This window comes from Chaetodon auriga, chromosome 14, assembly GCF_051107435.1.
Source record: "Chaetodon auriga isolate fChaAug3 chromosome 14, fChaAug3.hap1, whole genome shotgun sequence".
NCBI classification, from domain to species: Eukaryota; Metazoa; Chordata; class Actinopteri; order Chaetodontiformes; family Chaetodontidae; genus Chaetodon; species Chaetodon auriga.
Genome location: NC_135087.1, coordinates 16,883,576 through 16,902,020, shown reverse-complemented (window position 1 = coordinate 16,902,020; position 18,445 = coordinate 16,883,576). Strand labels below are relative to the sequence as shown.

The window sequence follows — 18,445 nt, the reverse complement described above, 5'->3', positions numbered from 1 at the left end:
TCAATTACTGGGGCTCATCTTGTGGGGGCATAAAAATATTTTCTTAAACTGAACACCTAACATTTAAAAAAATAAAGACGGCCTTGCTACAAACTCTTCCACAGTAAAAAGTTAAATGCAAAACTTCAAAAAAAAAAAAAAAAAAGGACAAGCAAATATCATAATGTGTCTCTGATGTTCTGTGACATCCAGCTCATTCAAAGGTCATCCCTCCCATTATCTGTCCTCTTGTCTTCCTTCTCTGCCTCCTCATCCCGTACAGTAAAATCTCGACTTTCTGCCAGCCTCCCCCTGCTGTCAGCTCAGCTCATTTTCTACAGACTGGAGCTCCTGTCAGACAAGGCAGCCCAAAACACAGAGAGTCCGACACGTCTTTAAATTAACCAGGATGTGTCGCCGCATGCAGGCGCTCTGGGTGATGTGTTTGTTGCTGCTGCACCAGAGGCTTCTAAAATGAGAAATGTGGCGCAAACATTATCTGATGCTTTGTTTAGGGGAGACACTGACTCACAGCATCCTCAAGGGGGTGTCAGCACCCATCTGCTGCCTGATAGTGTGTATGTATCTGTCTGCATGCAGACTTTTACATGTGTGTGTTTTGAATGGCAGATGGAGGAAGAGGTTAACCGCTCTCACAAAAAGATATAGTGTGTGTGCGTGTGTGAGATCCGGCAAACAGCTGGAAGACTGCAGGTGCAAATCAGCTTTCCATTAGCTTCTCTGATAATTAAGCAGCTTAATGGACAGAAGAAGGTCATTTTGAGGGTTAAATCTGTGAAGGAAAACAGACACAGACACGCACACACACACACAGCATGTACTTGAACCTGATCCAGAGCTACAGTATCTGGCTTTCAGATTGACTGATATTCCCACAATTTAGCAGGATTGATTTTCTGGTGCAATCATTATACTCAAACACCCCCTCGACATGTGTGCTGCAGCACGACATCTCAGCCTAGCTGTTTTCTCAGCTTCATGCCATTGTAGTGTCTAATCTAAGCAGAGCTAAAGCTATTAGAGCCCCTGTTCAAACTGTGGAGTTCTAAGGAAAATGCCTGAAGGTGATGGTGAAAGTAATAGAATGAGTGACAGGCGGTGCATATACGAACCACGTGGAGTCTTTAGCAGCCACAGAGTCAGATAAGACACCCCCGAGACTCCTGGGAAAACAAGGGTACGCCCAGCTCTGCCCAGGAAGACGGGCAAAGCACGACTGCTTGCATGCACAAAGGGGAAGGAGCGATACCTTATTATCTCCCCGCCGATAAGAGACAGGGAAAGGAAAGTGCCTTTGAGAAAGAGAAAGGGGAAAAGAACGACATTAGTTCCTAACCTTCAGGAGTTTGAATCTCAGGTGTCATCATTAAAGAAAAAAACCTTTTTCTCCTCAGCTGCTTGCCATGGTTCACAGTGACTTTGTAAATTTTGCGTATACAAGTGCAAACGCCTGCATAATGCTCGTGCTTTAAACCCATTCGCAAACTGTATTATCTCCACTGGAAGTGACTGTGGCTGTCCTTTGTGCACTGCAGGATAATCTGTCACACGCTCCGTGGTGTGAGCTCTGGTGATTAATATGATCAGTCCACGACTCACTCACTCATTACCATAGCAATAGCCACCATAGTGTACTGCGGCAGTCGTGTGAGACACACTCCAGGCTCCCTAAGGTGATCCATCAGAGATCATTGACCATCGCAGAACAATATCAGTCACACAGAGCCAACAGCTAGAGGTCATACGAACACGCCAGAGGTTTCAGTGAGGGACTGGGGATTTGGGAGCAGGTACTGTAGAAGTGTGCATGTACAGTAATTGTTGGTCTCACACAGAAAGCAGAGGTCACACATACACATTCAAACCCACAGCACATACATGCAGCATCAGTCACTGGACTCAACAGGGAAGAAAAACTTATTGAGGGAGTAGAAATCAGTTCATCTGCGATTTGAAAAGGACAAAACGAATCACTCAACATGCCCCAGACATAAAGTAGCATGATAAAGGCTGTGCCTTTGAATCAGAATGACATGCAGCTGGTGAATACAGCTCTATCTGGGGTAGTAGGGCAAACAACCAAGCCTGGCATTGTCCCAGCAGACACAAACACACACACACACACACACACACACACACACACACAGACACACACACACACACACACACACACACACACACACACGTCTTTATCCTAAAATGTAATGATTTAACTTGTGGGGACCTGTATTTTGTCCCCACAAGTAAGGTGAGTCCCCACATGTGACTGTAAACAGATTTTTTTCCCCACAACATGAGTAATACATGGACACACACACACACACACACACACACACACACACACACCTGGTAAACTGGCTCGTACTGCTGTAGAGGAGGGCCACATACACTATGAGTATGTATACATATATGTGTGTATGCGCGTGTGTGTGCGCATGTGTGTGTGTGTGTGTGTGTGTGTGTGTGTGTGTGTGTGTGTCTTAGTCTCATCCATCACTGCCACAGACATGCATTAATCCCTTTCTGCATTCTTGAGGAGCTCTGACGCCAGAGGGAGTTTGCCCTTGTGGCCTCCCCCACCTTGGGTGCAGAGCACCACTCGCGGCCCCCCCGGAGCCCCTCCTGCCTGCTGCAAAAATCTAACTTTATTCTGAAATCTGTTGGCACTGTGTGTGTGAGGGTGTCTGATGGATGGCTAGCATGTGATTTAAGCTTGGATGGCCACAGGACAGGTTGACACTAATGGATATGGTAATTCAAATGTTATCTCCCTATGCCAAGGCGAGCCATATGCTCATGGTAAACTAGCGCTCCAACTGGCAATGTCTCCCCTTTTATGGCCTATTAAGGGCCAAAGTGTAGATCACAGTCAGGCCAAACAGAACATGAATCACTCAGCTCGCTCTGATCGAAGTCACGAGCATTATTCTCTTGACCGCACAGGTCAGGACGCCGTCTGACTGATAACACAAGTAAACAAACCAGCTGAAGTGATAAGCTGGGGAGAAATACGAAATTAGACAACAGCTGGGTCATAATACTTGTTGGTACTAGTTCAGCACTCTCTCCGCCGTTCATACATCAGTCATGTCTGCTAAAGCCGTAAACTGTGACAAACTGACAGGCCAAAGCCAAGATGATGTTTTGAGTCTATTACAGGTGGTTAGACTAGTCCGGGCCTGCCTGGGTGATTTGCTCATCTTGGTCAAGGTTAAAACAGGTAACAAAGGAGCTGGTGCTCTGCTAGCCATTAGGGGTCATTACCTCAGACAATTACAGTCCATATTAAAGCCTTTCCTTTACCACGTTGGCAGGTCTGAAGGATTGCCTCGACTAAGTGCTCAGGATGGGTTTTACCTGGTGAGAATGTCATCTAAGAGGTGGCAGATCAGTCGGCACGCTGCAAAAATGTCCACACCAGCACGAGATAATTCAGTCATAATCAACACGCCTTTCATGCTTAAACAAGTGAAACTGCACGGTAAACAACTAGAATCACCCCTCTCTACTAGGATGGAGGATTCACTTGTTTAATATAAATTTCAGGACTGCTTTGCTTCTTAGGAATGACCTTTCTCGCAGCGGCGAATCCGAACCACATCACTAATGCATTAGACAACGCAGGAAAGTAATTTCTTACTGTTTAAAATGAAAATTAATGTGATGATTCACCAGAGGGGCTTTAGTATTCTCATCACACTGTTGAGCCTGTGTGAGACAAGCATACATCCTGGACCGAGGGTGAAACGAGTGGAGCCAGGCGACGGGCTGTAGATGGTAGGATAAAAGCGGTGGGGGATGTCAGCGTGAGGTCGTGGACCTACATCAGAGCCCTGTAAACACAGGACCACGCTCTGTACGGCTAAATAAACCATCCATCAGGTGAAATCACCTCTGTTTAGACACATACTGCTGTACCAGGAGCCTATATGCATGCATGTTTACATACATGTAGCATATATATGTTCCTAAACCCTCTGCAGTAAGTATCCTACTTATAGTGCAGCTTTAGTAAACACAGCTCTGAGCTCACAGGCAGAGAAAGCTCTTGTAAATCTCTGCATAAAGTAACCATCCTCTGACGTAAAGCTGCTCACAGCTACCAGCTCTCTACAGAAGAGGGAGAACAACTAATATTCTTTGCTGAGCTGGCTGCTGATCAAAGGTGGGTAAACTCCCGAAGCAATAAACAGGTTATGAAATAAGACCAGCTTAATGCAATCTCCTTTTTTACAGGGAAGCAGAAACATTATTGCTCCTGTTATCATTAACCAAAACAATTTGTTTTATTGTAGCTTCGAGCCCAGCTGGTCCAGATATACAGTATCTGTCGCTGTCCATATCAGACTTACGGCACAGATAGAGGAGAGAAATCTGAGCCGGACTGTCTGCTCAGCATCTTGAGAGCAGCGATGATGGGTGAGACAGCTGGTGAGGAGCCAGGCGTGCACACACAGACTCGCATGGAAACTTTACTCATCTCCAGAGCCACCGGTTCTGCATGTCTGAGGCCACTCTGTGCAAGCGGCAGACTCTCAGAAGAAATCTGCAGAAGAAGCACAGGAAGGCAACAACGTGCACATACAGTATGAGCTTCATGCAGACGCACATGAAAGCAACACTTCTATTTGTACATGTGTCATTTGGTTAAAGCTGATCCTCTTTTATACATCAGACCACAGATGTGGAATAATCATGACAGCAAACAATCAAACCTGGGTGTATAATCGCCAAGACTGACCATTAGTGGCGAGCGGTGATGTGTGTCTGTGTGTTTGTGGGAACATGGGCCTTTTTTTGAGGGTGAAAAACAAGGGCACACTGAACACATTATGCAGAGCACAGCTCACAAACAGGTTTAACACCTGCAATGAGTGTGTTTCCACACACCTTTCCTTGTCACCTTGCCTCATTTTCAGCAGATGCTCGGTCAGTGCACAATCCATGACCTAGTTTCTGTCACCAAACTGTGTCACAGGTGAACATGCAATTCACTGGAGTATACATAATGTTGTGTGGAACCTGTATGAGGTTTGTGTCTTTGTCTCAGACTCCTTTTCATTTCAAGTAGAAACAGATTTTGACTTCTATAAAGCTTACTCTGAGAGGAGCCCGAACGACAGAGGTGAGATTAGATTTCACCGCTGAATTATCACAAGAAATTAGCTGGGAGCCGTTATCAACCTGTAATCCAGAACAGGTGCTCCACAGAGCGCTCGAGCGGCACTGTGTTTACCTGGGAAAGCTAAATAAACGCAACAACAAAGACTGACCTGTGCTAACTGCAGGAAAAACACCTAAACCAGTTCCTCTAGTCACGCGGACGCAGAGGCACGTGAGCTAATTCGACTGCTGCAGAAAAGCCACCGACATAATCTTTGCAGAACAAACTCCTTTGTCTGGTTCTGCAAAGCCTTTTCACTGAGGAATGTGGTTTATAAAGACTGATAACACAGAAACAAGTTAACGCGGACACCGAAAGGCAACTCATCCACAGGGCATGGCAAGACTTGGTTAAGCGCTAGCAGCTGTGCCACATGTGCACCGCTTTTACCGACATGATTAAATTAAGGCCCCTGCCAACCTCGTTATTATCCCATCCATATAGGGAGGCTCAAGAATGCCAATGAGGAGCGCGCTCATTATGCAGTCGTCATGCACTGTGCCCAGAAAGAAACAAGCACTTTCTCACGATTACAGACTGTAAATCAACAGCATATTCCAGCCGACAGGCTTCTTCTGTCACTCTGAAAAATTGCAGGACAGTCTTTAATTTTTATTCTAGAAAATAAATTCCTCAACCAATTGAATTACTGCTCACAGGCAGACGCGACAGGCCAGTGATGTCCCTTAGGAGGGACTGGTGGAATCGACAGGCAGATGCTCTGACCAGCGGAGGTCAGGGGAGGTCAAGCTGTTCCATTATGAGAGGACAAGGGTGGTATTTATTCACAGCCTTCTCCTCCTAAGCAGGGGTGGGCTTAGAGGGAATAGAGATGGATACTTAACCCTTAAGGCATAAAGCTGACTACAATTCATCCCCTGTTTCTCTCATTACTGGTGGAGATACAGCAACTGTTCCACTGACATCCACGGAGTGGAAGGTATGGAAAAAAAAAGAGGAGAAAAGGGGCAAAGAAAGTTGCTGGAGGAAGCGAGAAATTCACAGATTATCCGAGTCCTGAGTGATCAAGAGAACACGCTGCCATCCAGGCTGGATAATAACAAACGAATAGGGAATGGGGTGTTCTGACAGTACACACCGACAAGACTCATGCAGTGCAACCCACTTTAAACAACAATAATGACCACAGAGGCATATGGTGGTTTAAACAATCTAACCTGATCTGACTTGTCTGCAGAGTCTGTTTTGTCTCAGACTACATCAAAGTGGCTCTGATGTACCCCTGCACACAGCATATAGAAGATGATAGTGAGATTTTTTTGTGGTAATACGTGAATGTGTCTTGGCCTTGGACTCCTGTGGCTACCCAAAGCGTACTGCATGGCTTGCCAAAAAGGCCAGACATTAAGTTTGATGATATGGATGCTGGTAAAAGATCGGAAAGAATGAGTGCAGTCTTCCAGCTTGTTAAAATACTTGCTGGCTTTAAAAAAAAGCCTGTGGCACTGTATGATAGCATGATTAGCGAAAGCAGCAGGCATGTCTGGGACCAAACATGAACACTTAAACAACCCCCTTTAGACACAGACACACACACACACCCACACACACACATCATCATCCTCATCATCATTTCAGAAAGCTGCCCACTGACTAATGGCTTACTTTCTCTTAGGCTACACTTAAGGGCCAATAAAAAAACAAAAGGCTTGTGTAAATTAAGGTTTCCACGTCTTAATTCAAAATTTCATCAGCTAAGGGACAAATGAACAAACGATTCATGGAGTTAAAGGAAAAAACACCAACAGAAATGATGCATGAGGCTAATAATACAACATGTCTGTGTAAGCACAGCGTTCACTCAGCTCCCCGAACTGTAAAAGTCATCTTAACTGTCAGGAAACCCCAGTTCCTGGCATTTCTCAACATTGTTATTATTAGTTTAAGCCTAGGCATGCCAGCATGAACCTATGCACTGTATTATATTATTATTAGTATAAAAAAAGGCAACCACGAGTTTCCAGTGAGGCCGATTTCTCCACGCGAGCAGACCACAGGGCTCGCCGCTGGAGACAAAACCACTCGCTCGCACACACAGAAAATTACTACTGAGGAGCAGGACAAGCGCCTAAAGAGACAAGGATGGTTTTCAAAATAACTGCAAGAAAATGTCACAGTTATTAAAGTCATTCTTTTACAGTTGGAATCTTTGCCAAACAGAAACAGGCGTTTGGACTGGAGAAATTGGCAATCCCCGATGAAAAACTGTCACGCTGTATCCAAGGCAGAGCACAGACAGGCCAAAAACCTCAGGCACCTCAGGCAAAAGACGTGGAATTAAGCTTTCTAATACTTGTTTGTATTGACAGGGAAGATGAATTGCAATAACCTAGACACCAAAGTGTATCCAGTGCATGTCAGTGGGTTGAGTGACACAACACATTAGTCACCAGTCAGGGCGTGCTCCTTGGATCGCTAACCTCACGAGACTGTGAATAAATGATTTCACCCTCCAAAGGGGAAATGATTTATAATGAATGACTTCACCGCTGTACGCATTCACTTTACACCAGATCCTGTCACATGTGAGGCGAATATCAATGAGTATAAAAAAAAAAAAGGGGCAGTGGATGTAACATCTCAAAGAGAGGTGGGGTGTTTTTCTTTGATTAGGTAGCAGCATTCCTACCATGAAAGCAGATGAGGTCGAGATCAAAACTCTCACCCTGTTAAAGCCAACAGGCGGTTCACACACAGCTACTCCATCAACATGTACGATGAGGGCTTTGAGACAGTTATGCTGTCAAACACAGAGTTCTTGTTATTCAGCTTGAAAGTATGCAAGACGAGGAGCTGCTATTCAACATGTGCGCCACAGTGGGCCCAAATACTTCAGCAGTGATTTTCTCATGTGCACAAAACTTGCAGTTGTGAGTCAGTTGTTCCCCTTTTACCACAAAGCGCCAGTCTAAACTGTAGACACTGCACGCTCACAACATCCAGGGAGACCCATCTGGAAAAGCCAACAATGGTCCTGTTGAGTGGGTCTGTCCCTGAGGAGGTTTGAGGGGTGAGTGAGATGACCCGTAATGTCCTTGCCATGGCCGTTGCAAGTGTCATGGCTTGAAAGACACAGAGAAAGGTGAGCTCGCAAAGCTGAACCAAAGGCCAACTCGTGGCCATCTGAAGGCTGCTTTAATATTGCAGTATTTAGAATATCTAGTTTTTTGTTTTTTTCATTTTATGGGCAAAAAGTGTTTTCATAATTACACCAGGAAGCTGTGGTTACAGTGACGTTTACCCTTTAAAGGAATAGTTCAACATTTTGAGAAATACACTTTGGCTTTCATGCCTGGAGTTAGATGAGAAGACTGGTACCACTCCACTCCTTTCAACAGCTTAACAGCAAATCTGTCTACCAGCACCCCAACAACTCGCTGTAGTGTTGACCCTCTGATAACCTTTTCCTGGATCAAAGTAGTAGCATTTGGACAGAGGATCCAGGAGCAGATCAGTCTATAAACCAAGAGGTTCACTTTGTTGGCCCTGGCACCTTCAATACCATTAGGATCGAGCTGCAGACAAATTAGGAGTCAGCTTCTCCAATGGTAGTTGAATGTCAAACACCATTAATAGCCTCTGGTATCCCCTATACACACAGCACACACACGTGTCTGCTGTGCTTACAACAGCCTGGTGAACTGGTTTTCCTCCTTCTCCACTCCAGTATTCCACCATCAGGTGCAAATGTAGTAACAATGCATTGAGCTTCTGTGAGGGGCAAGTTTTAATAATCCTCTGACATGAATGCGAACCCACTTTGACGAGACAACTAAAACTTTCAAGAAGCGGCATTTATGAGAGTCTGGTGGTATGTGCTGTAACACTGTGTGAGGAAGAAGGCTTTTAATATTGCAGGACTGTCCCGGGTTGCAACAAGCTGAGCAGCAACCTGCACTCTGCGTAATCTGCTTGATTTAGCATCAGCCCACAGAGGAACCTGCCAACGATGAGACTGACCTTCTTGACTTTGTATAAATGCTGTGCCCTTGTGCATTTTGTTGGGGGTGAGTTGATGCCATGTTCGGTGGCAAAAGTGTGCCAGAGCCAGGAAGCAACGAGTAGAAGGACACAGTTTAGCTCCTAAAGGTACAAAGTGGAAAAACCCTGCTTTTCTCCTCTGGTTTGTGTGAGGCTTGCTGGGTAGAAAAGTCTAGACGGGCCTTTGCACCTGCCTTTGCACCTGTACCAATCAACTGTGAAAACCACCCAGGCCATGTACTCCACAGTCAGGGTGGCATGGAGAGCGAGCCAAGCAGTGTGAGCAAGTTGTTCCCCCCGGGCCAGAGAGAGCAAAGCCTGGGTTAAACCGTCCTTATGTAAGAGCCGAGCAGAGATCCTGTCTTAGGCGCCAGCCGAGAAGAGAAAAGTGAAGTTGGAAGTTTCTGGGTGATGAGGAAACCCAAGTCGACCATAGTGAGAAATGGAGAGGGGTTAGTCAATCTTCAGGCATCCAGAGGGTGCCGTAAAAATAAGCAAGCCCACACACAGGCTCTCCTCCTGCAGCCTGGCCGACACAGCACTTGGCTTCTGCCTTCCAGTGAGAATGTGACGCATATTATACCATTTGCTGCTATTTCACAAAGGCATAGACTCCAAGAAACTGACTCAATAACCCCTACAACTACTGTTTCTTTGCTCTTAACTTGACACGCTTCACAATGAGTTCCCTCACTCACACATCCTTTTCTTCTGACAGCTGAGGCCTGTCAGCTAAATAAGCCTTGATGAAGATATTGCCCCAGGAAACAGGTTATTTGGATACATTTACCTCTTTGGAGAAAAGGATTTTCAAGAAAGCTTTAATTGAGCATATTCACTGAGTGGATGCCAGGACTGCCAGTGACCTAAAGCAATCAGGACCCTGTCTCTGTTTACACTGGCCGGACGCCAAATGACTGAACCAACATGACAAGGCCTGGAGACTGAGAAGTGGAGAAAAGAGCTTATCTTGCTCGGAGATCAAACCACCGACTGCTAAAGAGGGGAGGGGGCTGGACAGGGGAAGGAGTGCTAATGAGCCTGAAAATGTTCCTCAACATAACACGAATACAACGGCTGCCAAAGACCCTCCAAAGCACTTCACGTCTGTCACAAAGCCCAGGAAGCTGTGCAGATAAGGGCACGTCATGTCTCATGCAGTTCAGTGGAGCGAGATACTGAGCAAGCAAACGAAGGGAAACAACATCAATACCTTGTGAGACTGCAGAGTTATAGCAATTTTGTGTTGTGATGAGCGATATACGTGTGCTTTAAAGGTAGACTATGATGAATGGATGAGTGGACTAGTTGGATCCATGTGCGGTCAGTGATGGATTTGTGCACATCACAACTCTCTTTCCCGTCTGCTCTTTATAACTTTGTGGTACAAAGATTTATCACTGTTCATCTTTCAGAAGGATCATGTCGTGATGGGATCAGGCTACTGTTAGGCAGAAATTTGTTATCTAAATTAACTACACAAAGCAAAGAGATCTGACACAATTAACACAGCGCAGTTCAAAGAGATGAACACAGCTTTGATTATTTAACAGATGATTCTGAATATATTAGCGGAATCAATTGCCTGGCTTGAGGTGCTGCAGAAAATAATCGGAGGAGGAGGATGGGCTTCCCAGCTTTCATCAGAAACAATGCGATAGTCAATCTCCACCCACGGATGAGCAGGTGGGATGTGCTGGGGTAAATGTGTACCCAGAACTGGCTCCATCCATCATGGGAGCAATACAAGACACGGGGCACCAACTGAACATCCAGACACTGAGCACTTTGGCCTGTAGCACCAGCTGTGTTTGCCTTTCCTATAGGGCAAGGATAGTAAGTGAGACCTTATGGCTACTGGACCAAGGGCAGTAGGACAGATCAATCACAATTTCTATTGTTATGAGGATTGACCAGTAAGCCGGTTTACACACAATGAGAGGGGGTGCAGAACGGGGTAATTCCATACAAAAAGGGCTGAAGAACGCGCAAACATGTGGCGTCTGTTGGAGAAGGTATAAGAAACAGAAATACCACGTAGACACAGACGACTGAACACAGCAGAGACATGATGCAACTTGACTGTTTCCAGGGTGAATTCATAATCAAAAGGTTTGAATTTACACAGCACAAATGTGCTGAAAGAATATGCTTTGAGCATAAAAGATCAGAAACACACAGCTCCTCCACAGCAGCTGGAGTATCAAGATATCAAGTGTCCCACGTGGATCAATACACCAGCAAATAGCTTCTGCACCCAATATCCCTTGTCCTCTCCACCTCATTGTTCATACATTTTGATTATCAAACTACTTCTTGTATATCCACGGCTTGTAAATCACTTGGCCGGGTTCAAAGTGCTGAGACAGCACCTCTTCCCGACTGAAATATTGTATGCTGTCTGGTAATCTCACAGGAATTACATGCACTGCTACTCAGCCGCTGCCACAGGGGCTTTTTGCCTCACGTGCACCATTCGCCACATGATTTATAGGACCATCAATATAGGAATGGTAATAGCATGTCTCGCAGTTAGTTCTTTGGGGTTAATGAAAGTCTTGATCACAAGTCGAGTCGTCTGGCACTGTTTCTGAGCTACCCCACTCCCTTCTTCACCAACCCCCCCGACCATCTGCACGGTAACTCTTAATCCAATACCTCCTTTGATACATCGTTAAAGTGCCCTTCACCATTTAATCTTCATTTTCTTTGCGATCCTTCCAGGCCATTTTTTAACAGGTGACCCAGAAGGAGCGCAATTCAATTTAGACCCGTGCATTAATCTCCTCAAAGGTCCAGGAGATGTGGCGGAGGAGCACGAATGGGCGCATCGGTTCAACTGGATGAGACCACGTCGCTCTGCTGAGCTGGACAGAAGGTTCCTGTTTGTGCAGCAGAGCAGAGGATCTTGTGTTGGAGCTGATACACAAAGTGCAGCTGACTGAACAAATCCCTCAAAGTGGATGCCTGTGTGTGTGTGTGTGTGTGTGTGTGTGTGTGTGTGTGTGTGTGTGTGTGTGTGTGTGTGTGTGCGTGTGTGTCCACCAGCCGAGTGGCCACAGCAAAACAAGTTAAATTCAAAATCACTGAATTATGCAGCACAAAGGCACAAAGCATCTTTTTTCGGCTGTCTTTTCAGTCACAGGGTCCGGTTATTATTTCGCCCAAACTGCCACTAAAAAGCAGGACGGGTAATGTCGCTGCCATGTTGGTGATAGCTCTTCGACCTAGATGTGTGCACCCGGAAGGGGTCAAAGTCAGCCACGTGTCTTTTGGTTGGCGTCTCAGTGAGTGTGGTAGCAAATGAGAGGTCCCAGCCAAAAGGCTGTCAATGCCAGCTTTTAGTTCACCTGCTTTTTATAGCAACCACTCCAGACGCTGCTGGCTGTACACTACCAGCAAACACTTTGAAAGCCAAATATAATCTCAACCACAGAAGCAAGAAATAGAAACATACAGGCCACCATTACGCTTGCCTGACTGTCTGCACTGAAACGGAAGCCCTGAAAGGACATTTCATTGTGAAACGGACAAAAAGAGACATTTTTTGTTAATCTCTATTTGATCCGCTTCAAATCCCTTCGTCTTAAAGGTGCACCGGTCTCATGGAGCCCCTGCGGTTTCCCCCTGCAGTGCCTCTCTACCTAGAGACAGTGAAAGGCCTTCATCCCCATGTGACAATAAGCACAGATGTTAAGTCACATGCACGCCACCTTATATGGAGAAAAATGTGCAGGGGAGAAGACATGAAACATTGGCGTTTCTCGGCCAGTGTGCTAGCACTTCAGAATTAACGACGACAGGCACTCACACACAGCCGTCCAAATGGCCTGCAGAGCGGAGAACAATTCCAAGTTTCCCACTCTCCGAAAGTTCAAATAACGGGAAGAGTCATTTTTCCACAACAGACAAATGTACATAATACATTATGCCACAAAGTTACACACTGTTTATCAACTGACTTCAAAACAGATTGTTTCACGAGGGAACTTCCTGTGGTAATGATGTCATCGTTTCATGGTATTACAGCGCCCATCAACTTAAATTAGACGAGAGATGAGCTGTAGATGCCTGTTAAGCAACTCTGTGCCACCCAGGAGAGGGGGTAGCATTACATTTCCCTTTTGTCATCGGTAAACATCTCTGACAACTGACAGTGCTGCCAGCTGAAAGGCATAACTCGCAACTCGTGTCACAAAGGGAAAGAGTGAACAAGCGAGACGCTCACGTTTTCCACTGAAAGGAAATTACAGGTCACACTCAATCAGCATCACCCTGGTACGAGACCCCGTCCCAACCCGGGGAAAAACAGAATAGTAAAAACATAATGTTCCTCGTGGTTGAGGATTGCTTTGCCGCAAAAATGTGGACCACAAAGGCAAAAACATGCATGTGGTGGTGGTGGTGCCACGGCTTCTGACCCGGCGATTTCCCGACTGATCTCTAAGAGAAGAAAACATTGCGCACACATGAGAACAACAGCAATTATGTAAGTAAATAACGATTTCTGTATAGTCCATTAAACAGGCAGGGGAGGGCTGAAAGGCCGGATGAAATATAAACCAATCACACAGCATGTTCCCCCTCCAGAAAAATAAACGGAAGACATTCTTTTCTCTTGCGCTCATGTTGGGCTCAGCCTAATTCCTGGTTAAAAATGATCCAAGTAAATGATTAGCAGGCGTTTAGAGTGCACCCGCTCACCTAATCCATCGTTCAATAGTCATTAATCACATTAATTACCATTAATATATCACATTTCCTCAAGACTGAACTTCACCGAGATACAGCTGTAAGATTATTGGACAGCCAAGAGCCTTCAGACAGATCAATGACCAGGCCAGCCAGCCTCTGCACGTCAAACATTAGCCTGTGTTTTTGTTATCATAACCCTCCTCAGCAGCATGCAAAGTTAGCAGGACACACCTTTCCATGTGGGTTTCCATGACAGGTGGCCCACCATCCCAAAAGGCATGCCGGACCCTTGCCTCCTGCTCCTTGGGTCTGTTTGCTCTGTTTGCCCCTTCACTCCAGGGGTCCCGGGGCCCTTTTGTTACCCTTGTATGAGGCTAGTGAGCCCTTCCACCCCAGCACACGGCCAAACAACAATACAAGCTGTGGGTAAATCACAGCCAAACACAACAGCAGCAACATACCCAAGAATTTAGTGGAATGGCCCATGCTCCCAAACTCTCAGTTCATAAATCAGAAGGAAGAAAGAGAAGCAATAAGCAGGCTCTCTGACACTGCTGTGGGCTACACCTTCAACATCTGAACACTCCAGTGATCTATTGTGCAAATGGAATGACACCCACATACCTTTGGTAGGGAGTTTTAATTAGTTCCCAAGGCTGAGCATTCTGACGGGATGCAATCTATTTTATTTATCATACCAAATTAGGTTCGCTTTGCGCAAAAGACTTGAAGGATAATGAGGAGGCTGACAGTTTGATCTGATAATTAGAAAGATAAAGGGAGAGGTCATCTTCTGTGTCTCCACGACAATACACGCGGATGAATAACGCGTTTTAATACAGGGGCCCATGTTGATCTCTCACAGTAAAACGCGTTTCGCCATGAAATTATTCTAATCACGACAATCACATGTTTTTTTTGCAGGGAGATGATTTCAGTCACAGCTGCTGCAGCAAGATTTACAACTGACAGAGCAAAGGGAAGTCACCGGTGAAACGACCGCCGCTTCTTACACACACACAACAAACACAAACTTTTCACACACAAACTTTGCGCGAATGTCTTGTTTAAAGATGCGTTTAGGTGCCGCAGCGGACAAAGCGCGCAGGCAGGAGTGAGCGCAGACCTTTAAAACCAGCCTGTAAAATAAGTTCGCTCGCAACTTACCGGCTACTGTTTCCTCTGGTAAAACATACTTCTCGCAGTACTCGCGTCTTTCCCTCTGCGGACTGTGACGGTGTTGCATTTAATAGAAACAGAAAAATCGGGTTTTCCTGGAGCGCACTTCACGAATCCTCCGTTCCCAGACCAAATGTTCTTGGGACGGAGCGCCAGGAGACCGCGGGCTCCTCCCAGACAATGTGGGGTTAAACTCCTCCTTCCCACGGACACACAGAGGGGGGGATGGCGGTGCTCCGCGGTACAACATGGAATAAAGGGGATTCATGGGAAGTCTATCTGCATCTGTGATAAAACAATCGCAAATTAGAGGGGTTCCCAAACAGCGGTTCGTGGACCTTTAGAGGTCCCTCGTTGAGATGCCAGGGTCGTCGGTGAAATCAAATATTTTAATTATATGATTGTTTCACTTGATTAACAGGCTTGATATTTTTAATAGAAAACTTGCTTTTTAAAGTGAAGCTGTGGGGTTTGAAAGATGTATAGGAGGGTATCCAGTTGCATTGTGGGAAATGCAGTGATTTTGGACGAGCATATCTTGGCATCTATTTCTTTGACCTTAGCCTTTCTTTTATAAGTCTGTCACTTGTGAGTGCCCCCTACTTTGTGGAGGTTCAAAACCGAGGCTCCCCCTTTATAACAATCAAGGCGTAGATTAAGCCGAAGCGAACAGTGAACGCGCAGATGTGTTCATACTACACTGGATGTCTGCTACACGGACGTCTTCATACATATTTGTAGGTGCATATCTAGATGGTCCATGCAGGTCCTCATGGATGTGGGCAGATGATCCTCAGAGACACAGATGTGGATACATCAAGCTTTACAATGTTCTCTATGGCATCACAGGTTACACTGCACCAAATAAGGTGTGGCATTTTCATTATGAATGCAGAAGGGTTTGACTACACTTCTTCACTTATCACAAGTTTTCACACAAACAATATCTACTGGTGAGTTTTTGATCAGATTTTACCATTTCACCCACTGCACACGCCTCTAAATCAGGCTTAATTTCTTGGGACAAACTAACTGAATTTAGATTTGCAGTCCTATGAGGATCTATTTTGCAGCCCTTGACCTGAATCGTTTCCTGCCCTCAGGTTCTCAGCCAGCTGCTTTAACTCAGAAAGGTGATCAAGGTGAGCATATTTTGCATAACAACCCTGCCCATCACATGGAGGTATGAACTGTCAAGCAGCCTGATAGCGAACAGGTTTGGTCTCCTCAGACAATCGAACACCATGACAGTAAAGAGAACTGTCATTGTTGTTCTTAGACCCAAACTTAGGTGTTCATTCCTCTCGATCATTCTCAGTTACAGTCAGCATCTAAATACCTCCACCCCAGATAAGACAGCTGTGATGGCCCGGCCTTCTCTCCTGCAATCTCCCTCACAATGCTCATAAATCCAGTCGTGTGTTTCGTAATGTGGCCCTTTGGCCAGGCGTGGTGGCCCAGCCAGTCCCATCAAATCTGCATATCAGTCTCTTTACAGCTGCTACAGTGGGGTCAGAATGGAGATGCCTATCTCTCTGCTGCCCATTGAAGCTGCAGATACTCAACTGCTTTGCTTCTTTCAAAGTACGTCAATTTAGATCTGTCCACACAACAAGCAGCCCCTCCTTCACCTGTATTTAGCCACAGGGCATTCAGCTCCAGTTAGGCAAATATATTGTCAACATATGTTTTTATGCATCTTGAGAGTGTCAAAGGATACAGACAAAAAGTGGAGATGTGTTGAAGCTGAAACCTTTGTTCTTGAGTGATTCAAACACTGACATAACCCAGGTTTCAGATCCTCTCATTGGTCCACAAGAACCATTACGTTAACCATGATTACTGCAATAATCCACTGAGCGAATGTCATTAGTGTTACCAGAGGCATGCTGCAGATCCCCACACAGTATGCAATGTGGTTCAGTGCAGCATTCTGGATATATTCTGGCCAATAGAAGCTCTCGGTGTCATCTGGCAGCTTTCAGGAGCTGCGGTCACTCTGCATCTAATGAAAGATAATTGGCTGTGACGGACATCCTGACACCCATCAGCACTTTCTGTCTGTCTGTCTGTCGGTCTGACGCGAGATAACAACCCTGCACAGGCCTTTCCCACGAGCTCACAGAAGAACTGGTCGAGGACCAGTGATGACTGAAATATCAGTATTTGCCAGTTTATTGCTTTAAAACACAACAGGGAGCAGAAAAACAGTGAGCTCAGCTAGCATTTTTTTTTTTCTGCTGACGCAAAACAAATTTTCTAAAGACAGGCCAGCAGGTATGGGCTCACACACGTACACACACTATCAACACCTCAGCGCCTCCTCAGCCATTCTGACTGGACCCACTTTGCTGTGCCATTAATGCCACTCTAATAGGGTCGTCATAATAATTCTGTGTGTGTGAGTGTGTGTTGTTGTATGTGAGAATAGGGGAGGGGGCGGCAGATCCCCTGCTAAGTGATTTTCTCACTCCTCTCACTGCTGCCCATTCTACAGTGTGATTCAGCCATTATTACCACTGTATGAGGGCTGGCCTGTTCTGAGTCCACATAATATTACCACGCTCATTTGTCATGTAGCTTTTAATGGCTTACTGAAAAGAGAAACGTGTATTGTGCAGTTGTTTCAAAGGCCGGCAGGCTGGTGTGGAAGGTCTGTCAAGAAGGGAGGATGGTTTTTGTGCGAGGAAGGAGTAGTCATAAGGTGTGTGTGTGTGTCTGTGAGACAAGGGAGGGCTATAATCAGATACACTCACGCCACACCCTCAAACATCTCCTTGCTTGTTTCTAAATACAGAAGCCGACATTAAAGCATCCACGACCACAAAGAGGCGACTGCTGCAGCTCACACAATAGACAAAGGAAATCTTTATGCAGACAGAAGGCGATAAGGTATGAGAAAACATGACATTTCGGAAAGGCTTTTAATTGAACGCGACAGATCTGATCCAAGCGATAGCTTGCACACACCCGAGGGCTGAGCTAATGAGAAATCAATGACGACAGGGAGTGAACTGCATGTCACAGCAGCCAGCCTCTCACGCCAGTGTTCTTCAGGTCTTTAAAGGACAAAAGCAGCACTTAGAGCCCCTGATTTACCTTCCTGAGCATGTGATTTCATTAGTATTAAAAACCTCGGGACTTGTCTCACACAGTGGCTTTTTGAATGAATTCCTTGAACTGTAGATCCATGAAAATTACTCAGCAGCAACAGTTTAATTTTGTGCAGAAATAAATCCAGCAGTGGGAGTTATAGCTGATGGCTGATGGAGCACGTAGATGCTTGATAGAGCGGCCTTCGCATGCTATCAGAGGACATATAAACCTGTATGGATGTACTGAAGTGAGAACCCACATATGTGATGGATCTGTCTCCCACACGTTGCATCATCTGTCTGTCTGTCT

General features: G+C 45.6%; 1 protein-coding gene across 2 annotated transcripts in view; it reads right to left on the bottom strand.

Moving 5' to 3' along the window:
* scaf8 (SR-related CTD-associated factor 8) overlaps window positions 1-18,445 on the bottom strand; it is a 66,751-nt gene that overhangs the window by 7,288 nt on the left and 41,018 nt on the right. The window lies entirely within an intron of this gene.